Consider the following 15611-nt stretch of genomic DNA (forward strand, 5'->3'; position numbering starts at 1 on the left):
AGATTGAGTTAAATATGGTTCTGTTGAAAAATTTCTGTTGGTATTGAACCCTCCCCCCTAAAAAAAAAACCAAAAAACAAATGCCAATCAACATATTTCAATCTTTGCACACAGCATATCTTATCTTAAGTTGTATTTAAGAACTTTTAAGAACTAACATGTATTAGGAACACATACTAAGCAACAAATCCAGTTAAAACTTTTTGCAGGATTGTCAGGTAGTGCCTGTTTTGTACTATAAGTAAACAAATTGTAAGTCTATTCTACTGACTGAAAACTCGTGACTTGTTCTTGTAATTAATGTTCAAATGAGGTTGAATTGATTACAAATACTTTAATTCTTCTTTGACAGATAAGTAGCTATATGCTGGGCAGATCCAGAAATTTGTAAAAAGGACTGGGTGTTCTTTTTATCACTAAATAAGTATAGCTGAAAAAAAACTCCTCATTAATTAACAAGACATATTTTCAAATAGAAATATTGATTTTGCTTGCTGGTTAAATATAAATAAAAATATTGCACTTGCGAAGCAAAAATTTTCATCCGGGTCGTCCCCACCCCCTTCCCCCCGCTTTGTAATGTCCATTATTATTTTTATAAGACTTGCACAGACGGTACATATACAGTAAAGCTCACGGTGCTCGCTGACTTAGGCAATATTATAAACTTGGTAAAGAGTGACCAGTCCCTGTAATATAAATTCCCTGACCACGGTAACTTTAATCATTAAATATTACAATTACAGTGAACCTAATTCAAAAAAGGATTCTTCAGATACAATAAATATTCCCCCTTCAAATAAAATACTAAAAAAAATCTAATTTTATAATGGGTAAACACCGCACGAGAATTCAGCTGTAGTTCCCAACCTGTGACTGTGGAAGGAGGAGACTGTTTCAGGAGCAGAGTAGTCAGAGCAAATCATGCAGATTTTCTGCAGCAGTACAAATCCTAACTTACTGTAGTCGGAACTTGACGTATGCATTCATTGCTGTATTGGATTCGTTAGTTTCTCAACGACTGCAGCATCAAGGTACCAGTATCGTATTGCATATCCCTGAGCGGGTGTACGTCAAAACATGGATGCCATAAAAATATAGTGCATTTTCTTTTTGCCTCTCTACAAACTAATGTTTTGTCAAAAGACATGAACAATGACTTAAAAAATAGAGCAAACATCACACTGTAAGATGAAGAACTTTTTTAAAAGAAAATCTAACATATCATAAAAATGTTCCACTGAAAAGGTTGGTTTGGTGAGTGCAAAACGAAAGTGAAAGTAGGGAAAATGGCTATTTATAGTTCAAGACTACTTTTCTGTCCAATCTTCGTGGACTCACCCTATTTTCTTTGCGGGAAATTATTTTTTCACATGTCCTTAGAAATGCTACATAAGTGAAAGTTTTATTGAATCAATTTACATATTTTTTAAAAAATCCTAAAAATATGCACTTCACTATAGAAGTCTATGGGAAAATTAATACGATACTGAGACCTCAACACTTATCTCGCTGCTGGGACGAGGTCATAGCGGGGAATGAACCGTATACAAAAGCGTCTTGCGTCATGCGTGATTTCGGCACCCCGTTTCGCCACTGACTGACATTACATATCCGAGGTTTCCTTTGTAATTATCCTTTCGTATAACACTTGTTGTTTTATCGATGCAGGAATGCACAAGATGAGCATTCCAGTAACGTAGAAAATAGTTGTACAAAAAGTTATTTCATAGCTAGCGAAGGAGTTAAATTTAGGTAAATGCTATATATAATATAAATCCTTGGGCTAACGAATGAAACTGCACTTTCTCGGGACTTTGTCTTGATTAAACATAGTACGTGTACATTTTAATACCCAGAATACTAAGATGCTGGCATTTCCGTTCGTCCATAGGATGGTGCCATATCAGAAAATAACTTCCATGCAAGCGAACCTCTTTCACGGGCTGCAGTAATTCAGTAGTGTAATTTAAATTAAAGCATGGACTGTAAAATCATTGGTGACCGTTACACGCATAGACCTGTAATTAATTATAACTCCCTGTTACATGTACGGTTTTAATTCGCTAGTAAAATTATAAAAACCTTATATAAATTAAAAGAAAAAAACTCATTCACTAGTAAGCAGATCCTTTCAGTAAATATAATTATATACAAGGACTTTTATAATAGCCTATCAAAATCCTTTGGTTGTTATATTCAAAAAAGAAGTATTAAAATGATATAATTCGATTAATGTGGATAATTTCATGCAAAATTTTGGTGAAAATGAGGAAATATTATACTATGACACGCCCCTTTTTTCTAGACCCCCACCCCTTTTAGAACCCACTTTCAAAATCTCGGTTAAGTTTACGTAGACACTACACAGGCCAGGTGACGAATAGAATCGCCCTGAGGTAATTTTTAAAAAATTAATTGTTTTATGGCTCAGACAGTTCAGGTGACTCAACGGGTGACAGGATTTAACTGTCCAATATTGCAGTAGATGTTCGTTCCCTTACAGTTCTGATCATCCGTGTGTATATAGTGTACAAAAGTGCGTTCCTGTTATATACAAGAAGCTTTTACAGATGAGAAGATGACAAAGGTATACTTGTATATTCCAACATTACAGTAAAAATCCTTAATTGTATAATTTCAAAATCGCCTACATACATGTAGGGAAACTGAAGCTCTAATGTTTGTCATATTTCTGGTTATAGCTACAATTTATATGATATGCATTAAACTGTATTATACATACGTGTAATAAGATTCACCCATTCTGCTTTTCGAAACACTATACGGTAGAATCTGTCCAATATTGCAGTAGATGTTCGTTCCCTTACAGTTCTGATCATCCGCGTGTATATAGTGTACAAAAGTGCGTTTCTGTTGTATACAAGAAGTTTTACAGATGAGATGATGACAAAGGTATACTAGTATATTCCAACATTACAGTAAAAATCCTTAATTGTATAATTTCAAAATCGCCTACATACATGTAGGGAAACTGAAGCTCTAAAGTTTGTCATACCTCTGGTTATAGCTACAATTTATGATATGCATTAAAAAGCTCTAAAGTTTGTCATACCTCTGGTTATAGCTACAATTTATATGATATGCATTAAACTGTATTGTACATACTGTAATAAGATTCACCCATTCTACTTTTCGAAACATTATACGGTGGAATCTATATGTACAATCTATACCTGGTGTACACTGAACATACTATTTTGTACAGTTCATATTGGTTACCAAGTGTATACACGTTGAAGTTCAATGAAAGTGTATATTGCGCGTTTTTCGATTCAACTTTTGCGCCAATTGCATAAAAAAACTAGTTTAATTGTCCCAACATATTTCCCCGTGGTTGAATTGCGCTTAAAAAGACTGGCACTAATTGTGTCAGTCTACCTGTAAAAGGTAGTGATATCAAATATTTCATAAAAATATGAAAATAAAATAGAAGTTAAGAATATATATATCCAAAAAATGCCAAAAAGATGTAATCTACACTTAAATATATTTACCTTGTATTGGATCTAGTATTGAAAAATCTTTTAAATGGACATTAACTCCGCACAGATAACTTGCCGGTCCCAAGTCTTGATGTCCCTATCATATGTAAAATCAATTTCAATTCTTCCCATGCGCGGTTGAGCCACGGTGCTTTACACGTCATACAATAAGGACACAACCCATGTCATGCCAAAAACTGTTTTAAAATATAGGAGAGTTCTTCGTGATGTCATCACTTACCTGTGATTTGGATTTGGTTGGCAAAAAATCCCTTGAGTGGCATGGGGCATCAACTTAATACCATCATAACCTTTTCGTTTTTTAAGATAATTGAAAAATTCTTTTGGTTCTCTACACTGCCAATAATACTCTTTTTATCCACTGAATTTTAAAATAAATATTCAGTAATTAGACTATGTGAGCATAAAAATTTTTAAATAATTTTTAATGATAATAGAGGTTTACATATAAATATCATTTCAAATTTATTTTTTAAGTAAAAGAGTAAAAAAATTACACACAAAATATGAATTATTTTATCTAAATGAAACATTTTACAGAACCAAAATTGGATATAAAATAACAATGTTATAAAGTTTTGAAAATTGGGATTATAATCATGAATTTGCTAATTGTTTATTTCGTTGTTTATTTGCCAACCAATTTGACACTTAATGATATGAAAATTCGTGAATATGACATCACTAATGAGATTGGCGAAATCTCCTACAGAGGTCCAATTTCTATTTAAAGACTCCATTAGCGAATCAATGAAATACCAAAAAATGTCATCCTTAAAGATCTGACAAGAATATCATAACATATCCCTTACGAATAAGCCTATTCAACAGTTTAGTTTACTTATTGGGCGAGTGTCGAGCTTTCCGTGCTATGTGTAGAATATTACCGTAAAACAAAGGGTGAGAGACAAACATGAATATTTGTCCATAACAAATGAATGGTTATTAACAAAGTTATCGAAGTGATAAACTCTATATAAGAGTCAAAATGAAAAGTCTGCATAAAATTTAAATGGTATTATCAAAGTACAATCGGAAAATTTGCAACCATTGCAATGGTCATCGTCACTCGGTACAGGCATTTCCTTTGGACATTGAGGATTAAACCAGGTTTTATGGCGGCTGTCCTTGGTCCCCTTATAAATTGATTTTTTAATGTGACATTTGTGCATAGGAAATAATCAAACAAATAGTTGCTTCACATATTTTCGATAAAAGTGAATAGAATGTATCATTTTCATAATTTTCTTGGGTAAATTTAGGGTCCTATGTCAGCTCCTATTTTGTAAATATCTTGATCTGCCACGCGAAACACGTACGAAGCCATATTACGGGATGTATTTATTACCTAGATTATAAGTGCCCCCAGCTAAACCGACCACTTCCTGTATATTGTACTTGATTAACAGTAAAACGGAATATCGAGCTGTTAATACCTGTAGTCATTTTCTCGTAATAAACGAAAATTTAAGTTTAACGGATACATTTTGACGGCAGATTTTGATTTTTTAAATTCATTATGAAGATCAAGTCAAATCAATATCTGTAAGTTAAGTAAGGCAAACATGCTCACCAGTACAATGTTACAACAAACAACAGTACATATCCCAGTATTCTTCGGGTCTGTCTAAACACCGCTTAGCCCGGGCTAAGTGCACTTAGCCCCTGACAGTGCACTTAGCCCGGGATGGGAACACTTATGTGTGCATATAAGTATCAATAGACAAAATTTGAATTATGAAGATGTTGTATTTCGATTTTTGTAAGTATCGCTGCAGCAATTATTGATTTAAACGTGTTTTAAGATACCATAATGACACGTGCCTGTATATCCAAGTTCAGTAGACCGTGAAGGATTATCACACCTACACATTATATTACTAATTATTAATTGGTGTAAATAACAAAGTAAATGTAAATTATTTTGAATGATTTATTGCAGTTCTATATTGTATAATAACATGTAAAACATCAACAAAATAAAGACATTTGCAGAACTACTGTCATGTTAAAATCTTGGCTTTGTACGGCAGTTTCTAGGTCTTATTCTTTGGTATGGTTTGGCAGCAAGTCTTTTTGGTTGTGGAACTTCAAAGTTTTTATATGAAGACTTAATGCTGGTATTCTTGGTGGTAACATCATTTAGAAGTCTATGCAATAGGTTGTTCTGTTGTTCTTGTGTTTTGGTTTGCCAACTCTGGTAACTATGTAAGTGTTTTCTGTAACGGCCATACAATTCATAATTCCCACTACCGTAAAGTGAACGTTTTAAGTCTATGAAATGCACGGTAACAATATCATGTAAGTCTTGTATCAAATTCGGAATTGACTTTGGTTGCCAGTTTACTGCCTTCTTGAAGACGTGATTTATGGATTCGCAGTTGTTGTTTGTCCATAAACGATTGTAGTCCAGTTGCCAGTTTGGAATGTTAACATAATGAAACAGTCTGTCTTTTAAACGGGTTTGAAAATACGAATCAAATTCAGGGTAGTTTCTGCTAATATCTCGAGCCTTGATATGAAAATCTGAGGGATCTATCGCCGATGTCAGTCCGTTGGGCCCAAATAGGTTATTTAGAATATTTGTTCGCAATTGGTCGTTGCATCCAATTTTATTTCTAAGGTGATCGGAAACATTGTCTTTAATATTTTTAGTGCACAAAAGTCGTTCTATGTTAGGAAAGACACTGTCAATTGCATTTGTCAAACCACTCTCATCGTCGCTTCCAATTCGTAAATCGATGCATTTCACACTTTCCTGAATGCGTGCTTTTACATGAGATAAAAATGTGTGGTACGAAAGGAACGAACCTTCCCAGTGTAAGAACATAGGGCCTATGAAAATCGGATGATCACCAGTTTCTTTTGACACCAGCTTCTTGTTTTTGTATACTAGATTTGTGACATAAACGGCGCCAAGGTTAAAAGTTCTATCTATACCTAGAATGCAATCTTGATCGGTCATCAAAAATTGTTTCAAATCATCTAGTTGCTGTTTAGTGTAACAAATAATGGACGGGGGTTTGTTGTTGCCGTGTGTATATACCACTTCTTGAACAAAGCTGTCATTGTTTACCATCGCCAAAACTTCAATAATTTCATCAGCAACGTTTCCAATGGCAGAGGAAGACGATTTCTTTTTTTCGTTGTACTTCTTGTTTCTTATTTGGTGTCTGTCCCTTGGTGCGTTGTCTGAATCGGTTAGAACGAGATTTTTGTATATCTCAGAAGAAGACTGTCTCTGTTCAATGCCTGTTTTTATCTTATCAAAAACGTCTGGTTTGGTTCTGATGTATTCTTGGGTCGTGTTTTTGGCATTGCCATGTGGCTGACCATGTCGTGGTGATGTGCCATTGTATTCTATTACGGCTACATGTATATTAATTGATGCTGTGGTAAGGTTTCGAACCAACTCACTCGTCGTTTATATGAATTATCACGTTTTAGCGTTGAATAATACCGATGAATTGTCACAGTGTTTTCAGGTTGAGGATTGTAAGGTGTATATGTTTTTTTACCGTTGGTTTTAGTTTGGAAGCAATAAACGCCGTCTCTCAGAAAAGTCCACTTTAAACTGTTGTCAGGTGAAACAATAAAATGTGTTTTTGTAGTTCTACCACTGTGAGAGTCCCATGCCCCACAATCATCAGAAAAGTTACTGTTTTTAGAATTTTGACAACGGCTTATATTGACACTGTTATTTAGTAAAAGTAAACGTTGTCCTTGTAACCATCAGGTATAGATTCTACAACTGTCTTGTTGTCACTAATGACTGCCTGAAACACTTGAGAAGCGGTAAGTGTCTGCCCATTCGGAAGTGGAGTTGAAGCAAAAACAGGTTGTGCGGATTCATCATTTTCATCATTTAAAATATCACAATCGGTATCAGATCTTCCATATGGCAACCCTCAGCAGCATCGGACAAAAATCAAACTTAGTTTTCAGAAGTTATTCAGATCATTGCGTTCTTTTAAGGGGTATATTTCTGGACAAAAAAGAAACAATGATCAAATAAATCTTACTAACTGAGTTAATTTCCAATGTGCAACAAGACGACGGGCGATACATTGGGGGCGATATATATATACTCAGCGGTCAGAATTTGTTCAGATATTTATTTCGTTCCATATCTGTTTTATTTATCAAATGTCCAGGATACTTTGATGGCTGTTTTTTTTGTGTTTTAGGAACGAAATGAATAAAAGAACAAAGTCTTACTGGTCAAGCATCGGACAAAAATCAAACTTAGTTTTCAGAAGTTATTCAGATCATTGCGTTCTTTTAGGGGGTATATTTCTGGACAAAAAAGAAACAATGATCAAATAAATCTTACTGAGTTAATTTCCAATGTGCAACAAGACGACGGGCGATACATGGGGGCGATATATATATACTCAGCGGTCAGAATTTGTTCAGATATTTATTTCGTTCCATATCTTATAATTTTATAATTTATATTGTAAATACGGAAAGTGATAAATGCATTACCTAAAAAATAAACAACAATCTTTCATCTAAATTAATAATAATCAATATAAATATATATATTTATATATACCTCTTGCAATCTATGTAAGACCATGTCATAATCAACGGACGAAGTTGGTGATCCCCAAGGACGCCACATCTCGTATATTTTGTGAAATTTATATTGTATATTGTAAATGCGCTCGCTATGAATGTCCAGAATACCGATGTTCCATATTTAAATGATATTTAATTTTACTCAAAAATTCTTACCAAAATAAGAAATCTTTTTAATATTGCGACAAAAAAAAGACTGTTTTTATATTTTATTCTTTATCGTTCTTTGTCTAAACTTAAAATGTTTTTATGAGATGAACATCAAAGACCATTTGTCCAAGCTAGTGCACATTTATTTTTCGCCAATTCTATTGAATAGGTCATTATTGCATATAATTGAAGACAAACAATTAATCATAAATTAATTGACAAGCCGTATATTGCTTGATTAACTTGTTAATTTGTATACGCATGATAGCACACGAAATTGCCGACACACAGACAGCGCGTGCCGTTTTAAAAACCGTTTTTTCCTCAAATATAATAACAATATCTCTAAACAAAGTTCAAATATATAACCATATCTGACATATCTTTTCATCCCAACCTTCAAAAATATAGATATTAATCAATATTTGGGGCTAAGTGCACTTTTAAGGGCTAAGTGCACTTAGCCGGGGCTAAGCGGTATGTAGACGTACCGGTATTCTAACAACTGAACAGAAGATGATATACGTTACAAATGCAAATATATAATCATAATTAAAGTAATTAAGTTAAGATTGTAAATACATGGAAAAGGAACCTACATAAATTACGCATCACCTTGAAATTTCCAGTGATTTTGAAATATATGCATGTACTATATTTTGAAAGAGGAGGGGCTTCTAAAATAATAAGGCTAGACATACCGGCGTCACGACTCGGTACAAAATGAAATTCATCCTCGACACTTTTCATTGTGCACAAAGCACACTATCTATTTGACATGTCTATACCATAGTAACACCCAGTTTCAACAAACAAGGAATGTGATGATTATCTTAGTTTACATCTAGTAAGGCATTTTTTTGTAATAAGTCCGTTTTGTTAAATATTTTTGCAGACTTGGTACAAATTCAACAACAAATTTGTACAAATAACACTTAGGAGAGCCCTGAAAGGTTCCGTTTAGATCAAATGTTAAGTACCAGTCAACATAAAATTCAGACACTGCTAATGGAAAAGTGATTCATGTTGGATAAAAAGTAATTCACGGTGAAGAAAAACCTACCAAACAAACGATGCTTCTGTGCAAATTTCATTTACAATCTACATTTTTGTACAAACTTTTTCTCTATTTAGCGCAACAAACAAATAAAAAACTAAGACTGGTTATGTGATCAGTAACTGTTTCTAAACAAGAAATAGAATTAAATTGGGTTGGTTTTTGACGTGCTGTCTGATTTTTAGAAAGCCTGATAAAAAAAATGTACTTACGATTAAAATACTACGACTGTGAAATGTGGTGCACGATAGAACGTTTCCATATGTTATTACGTTTTGGTCCGTGGTCAAATCATAACTTGTCACATTACACCATAATTCGTTTCTTTCCCCTGTATTTCCAAACTCATTGAGAAACTCTTCGCATGAGAATGAGCACGCGAGAATAAGAACTTTCACTGCTTTCAAAATCTTGGATGCAATTAATATTTTAAACTCGTTCTTTCCAAAATAGAAACAGGTTAGTATCATTCATTCCCGAATATTCAATATTGTCGTTTACTAAACGGAAATAAACGCGAGTTGAAGGATCAGTCAGTCATAACCATTTTACTGCTACAAGTGGGGCTGCATGTACTGGGCAACAACAGCAGGTCTCACTTCCAGATAATGGTTACGAAAGCCATGTAAACATGATGGCTTTTCAAAGGGTATAGTCTGGATTAGACACCAATATTTTGCCATTTTTTGGGCAAATTTGGCAGAGTCAAACTTTATAGTTTGCATATTTTAAGCAATGATTTTTTTATTTATGTACTGCAATGGTAATTCTTCTACAAGTGATGGAATAAATATTGAGTGAAAAATGTGACTAAAACAGTATAAGCAATGACCATTTTTGAATGCTGGAATAATACATTATGTTTATGTTCCATAAGTTTATCTGTGCACGCAGTAAGACAAACTAGATAGAGGTAGGTAATGTCTCACATAAGATACAGTACAAATGTTTTTTTTTTGTTAAAATGTAGATATGGATAGTTATGGGTACAAATGTAACTTGTTTATGTTGTTAATCTTCTGTCCATCACACACTGAAGATTGGATGCAAGTTTTCATTAGTGGGAATTGGGGTGTAAGATTTCTTGTGTTTGAAGAGAAATTGTGTTATGATTTGGAAATTGTATGTATATGGCATATAAGTTGTACTGATTTCATTTTTCTTCTCATGGACTTTCATCAGTGGACTTAGTACTGTCATATTTTAAAAAATTGGAATATTTTTTTTTGGCACCACTTTTTGCTCTTATTTCTGAACATTGATTAAAAAAAAATGGTGACAGAATTTTGGAAGCCAGTGCAGCCCCTGTTTCAGTTACATGTTTATAACTCCATTTTACTGTCTATATACAGAATCTGAAAGTTATCTAATTTTGAAATAATGCATAATTAGTATAATTTTGTTTTGAAGGTGCTCTATGTTGCTCAAGAGAGATTAGAGGATGCATGAAAGGATTCTTAGTAATGACTCGTAAAAGGTGAGTGACGTATAAAGAACTTGCAAAATTAAATATTAAACCAACTATGTCTGAGGAAAGATAAACAAGCTCTAGCTAGATGTTAAGTTCTGGTAAAAATCACTATTACTTGCTATCAGGAGATATCTCTTTTTATATACAGATGCTTTTGTTATATGATTAAGCCAAAAACAAATATCTTTATTGTGTGAATATTCAATTGCAAATAGAGTTTGTCAAGTCCTAATTTAAAATTATAGTTGAACTGGACCATTATTTTTTAAGCTCTTCTCTTTGTACCACTAACATACCTTGTGTTTCAAAGGTAATCAAGGGAACCAATGTAATAGCTGCAATCAAAGGAATGTAATTCAGGGACTAAGACCAGACATGGAAAACAGACATACACAACAAAGAACATAAAGTAATTAAAATCATACACACAAAGTAACAAAAGCAAATGAGCAACTCGGACTACACTAAACTTGTTACATTTTTTTGAAAGTTCAACGACAGCTTTCTCCACAATCTCTTAATTAATTTTGATTAAACTTACCCCCAGCATGTTGGACTTAACATTGAATGTTACTTATGTGCATTACAAGATAACTGTTTTAAGGATGCTTGCAATGAAAATTAATTCAACTAAATTGAAAGGTACCAGAATTGTTTTTCACCATTTCAGGGACCAGCCACCTGCTTGCCTCTATGGTGAATGACTAATTCAGTATATGCAAACTTGATAGCTTATCATATCAGGTATACACTGTTCTCCAGAATTTCTGTACTCCTGCTTTTTGAGACAGGACATATTATGGCTTACTGGTGTCTGTCCATCTGTTCTTCATACTTTGCACAATAAATCAAAAGTGCTGCCATGAACTTATATAGAAAGCACTTTATATGTGTGTCTGTTTGTCTGTTCATGTTATCTTTTAGATGTCTGATTGCAAGTAATTTCAGCTGTTGATATTACAAATGAACATATATCAAGTAAGAAAAAATAAGATCACTTTGATTACAAATAAAATGGTATTGTAAAATATTTTATATATTTTGTTTGCATAAAGATTTTTACTTGTTTTATTCTACAGAGACGAGAAAGGAAGCATGTTTCATGGGTTGAAGCTGACCAAGAAGAAAAAGAAGTGCCAAAAAGCTGATTATGGACCTGAATATAGACTTCCATTAGAATGTTTATAATTTATTTAAATACTAAGATAAAAGTACTGCTCATATAGCATTCTAAGTTTATATTCTTAAACAGCATATTTATAGTCAGAGTGTCTTTGAATATTTTTTTCTATTTCGTTGTTTTACATTTGTGGTTGATAAGTGAATTTTCAAAGTGATTTCATTTCAAAGCTATAAAAGATTAAAAACTTCAAAAACATCCCAAAACAATACAAAAAAGCTCTCTCTTTTAGTCATTCAGCTTTTTTATTCATACTGCACAAAAGAAAAATGCACTAAGTGAATATTTAAGGCATACACTCTCTAGGACTATCATTGTATTTTAACACAAGATATCCCATGGGAGAAAAAAAATCCCATGGGAGAAATTAAAATCCCATGGGAGAAAAAAAGTCCCATGGGAGAAAAAAATCCCATGAATTTTAAATTATAACTACAAATTTATTTTAGTAAATATTGTAAAACAAAATGCATTTTATTAAATCCCATGCAAATCTGCATCCAATGGTTACTCACATGCCATGGTAGGTTGAAGAAATAGTGGCGCAAGATTTGCAATTCAGTGTTTTGCAAATTTAAATTGTCTTGTGTTTTTTGTTAAAAAATAGCAATATTGACATTTTGTCAATTGAATCTACATTTGTATTACAATTTTTACCCTGTAAATTGAAAATGGCAGAATTGGGCACAAACAAGGAGAGGTTTTTGCTAATTCCTTCCTTAAGATAAGGCTCTTCGTCAACTGCCGCCAGTCCGCGGGAATAATTTCTTCTGCATGCAACAACCCCAAATTTCAAAGAGTATTCCTATAAGCATTCAGTATGTTATCGTTAAGCCGGAAATTTTGCTAAATTAGTTCTGTTTTGAAGTGCAATATATACTAAAAATACCAGAAGCGATAATACAAAAGAAGATCCAAAAATACACAAATAACAGTATAAATATACATTGCATTAAAATAACTGGTTACCATCCGTTCGAGTCTGGTAAGAGTAGTCAAGGACGATAAAAATCTCCTTAGTAGTAACAAATGGTTATTCTTAAAAAATGACATGCTGATCTGTTTAAATAGCTTAAAATTTCGGGTTGCATGTTTATTTTTGAAATACATGTATTTGAAGTCTTCCTTGACTCAGTGCCTCAGCACTTTGATTTATACTGCAATCTCCCCATTTACGCAAGTAAAATATATTGACTGTTTATTCATAAGGCTTTAAGATGAGAATGTCATATGATCATTTTAAGCCACACCGACTGCTTGGATGTTTACATGTCCAACCGCCAATGATTGATTGTGATTGGATACATCATAAAACCATCCAAGCGTTGAAGCGACGGACGCTGTTTTGAGCCTAAAGCAAAATATTGTTGTTATTTGTTATTAATTGTTAACACAATATATATCTTTGTGGTAAAATTAGTTAGCTATTTGTAAATAAGCAACACAATCTCTCGCTCTCCGATCGGTCGCGAATACTGTAGATTTACAAATTTACACCTGTCTACGTCATCTATACTATTCCGCCCATATGGGAGGCGCCACATAGGGAACAAATAATAGAATTGGTATACTAACATTCCCCATTCATGAAAATATAATTTTTATTGCAATACAAACACAATAATAAAGGTTTGACTTTACCTAAAAGGAACAAAAGGATTCGGCACGAAACAGGGTAACTGCTTCGCCTCATCCTTTTATTCTTTCTATGTAAAGTCAAGACACCGTTATTGTCTATAAATTGAAGTAAGGATGTCTGAATTTGATAAATGTGAAACTATTAATTTCAACTGCAATAATATTGAAATAAAACTGAAACATCCTTCTATATGCAAAACTGCATTGATTGCCAAATTGTTAATTAGGATGAGTAGTTGGAGTGGTAAACTGTGGACACAGCCGTATTTTGTTCGACTCACCCAGCATACGTAGTATCATGATTAAATTTGATTCCGAAGTCTGACGGCAATTGTCTGTTGGTTACTAAGATTTCTACAGTTGGTTTGACAGTCAGTCTTACGGCGGTTACATGTTGTATTTATCATGCATTGAGTTTGGTTGCAACTGATTTTAAAAAAATGCAAAAAAATTCATCCATGTAACGTGATGGCTTTTCTCCAGACACGGTACTACACCTGTGTATGGGCTAATGCTTGCTGTGTGTGGTCAGTCTTGCCCTGGGAGATCTCACAGTATGCTTTAAGTCCTGTGTCAGATTATGCTAGTGTCAATAGCTAAATACCCTATTGATCGGTTTTGTCGACATGTACTGTTTAAAGTATATCATCATGCTGTCATGTATCGATCGTGATTTCATGTTGGGGAACATACAGGTCTCTCATTTAGTGTACATGTTGAAGGCGTTCACGATATATACATATGTAGGGTCATTATTGGCTGCCCCTCTCTTTAGTACACGTTGATGTGGATCAACGAAGTGCAAATATCTAATGATCAGCATAAATCTGTGCATGGACATTACTGGTGAAAAATGTGGCGTTTCCGGACAATTTGTAGACTAAAATAAATTAGATTGGAAAAAGAAATATATGTGGGATTGTTAGACATTTTCGAGCTTGATACTTAGCCCTATTGATAGCCATGCTCAACGTTGATAGCTATATGGGACGGTAACATCTTGTTGTTCTTTAACTAGTTGTTTCGAGGAATTGTTTTCATATTTTGTAACTTCTTTCTTACCCCAGCACTGATTTGAAAGGAGTGGTATAATTGTCACTGTTTAATTATATCAATAATTTCAGCTTAATCAAAAGTGGCGTTTATACATACAAAAGATAAACATTTTTACCTGAGGCGTAATAACTAGATTCATTTCCCATTACATTTCAAGATTATAATCTTGATATCCATTACTTTTTTGGAAATTATTTTAAGAGAAAATATAATTCTGATTTTGAAATCTTTTTCAAATTTACAGCAGTTATTCCTCTTATTCAGTACAAAACTCCTTAATAAATTTCTTGTGGTAATTGCTACATTCGCCTGAATTCAGATCATAGCGATTTTTTTACATTGGCTGACACGAAAACAAACACATACCGGTAATTTTGTATTCTAGATTATTTCTGGTTATTCCAAAGGCACTGTAGTAATTTATAAGGTGTTAGCAATAAAATATAACTCTAATCATCTTATTTTGTTTCAATATATATGTTTGCGACCTTCTATAAGGATAACTCTTAGCAATAATATGAATACCGTACACAAGGCAGTAGTGAAATGAAGTTTTACGTGTGTGTATGTGCGATTTTTTTCTTTTTTAAGCTGGAAATGAAGGGATCCAGGATTCAAACGGTGAACAAAAGAATAAAGTTCAAGGATAACCACTAGGCAGGAAAAATAGACACACTCATCAAAGAATATGAAACAACCAAAAATAACACGTACAAAGAAGCATTAAGTAGCAGAACAACCCGGACTTCATTAGATACACCTGAAGGGTGAGCGCCCTCAGCTTTTCTAGTTACCAAGTTGCCCGTCCGGGATAGACGGAAGAGAAAAGAAAAAAAACCATGACACGGTGGACGAATTGGTTCTCATGGTGCAGATACACAATAACTATGTACGAGTTCATGATGACGACCATGAAACTTCTGTACTGATGACTTTAATCAGGTAGCA

General features: G+C 33.5%; 1 long non-coding RNA gene and 1 pseudogene across 1 annotated transcript; one reads left to right on the forward strand and one right to left on the reverse strand.

Moving 5' to 3' along the window:
• Nucleotides 1-5535: 5535 nt before the first annotated feature.
• On the reverse strand, nucleotides 5536-9011 carry LOC148619165 (uncharacterized; annotated as a pseudogene).
• Nucleotides 9012-9619: 608 nt separating this feature from the next.
• On the forward strand, nucleotides 9620-12012 carry LOC148619166 (uncharacterized). The gene is made up of 4 exons (XR_015921548.1): nucleotides 9620-9777; nucleotides 10729-10795; nucleotides 11460-11533; nucleotides 11869-12012. It is a non-coding gene; the product is annotated as an uncharacterized LOC148619166 (long non-coding RNA).
• Nucleotides 12013-15611: the final 3599 nt, after the last annotated feature.

This window comes from Perna viridis, chromosome 4 (genome assembly GCF_037379345.1).
Source record: "Perna viridis isolate PV_CMFRI_1.1 ecotype Kerala chromosome 4, ASM3737934v1, whole genome shotgun sequence".
In the NCBI taxonomy this organism is placed as follows: Eukaryota; Metazoa; Mollusca; class Bivalvia; order Mytilida; family Mytilidae; genus Perna; species Perna viridis.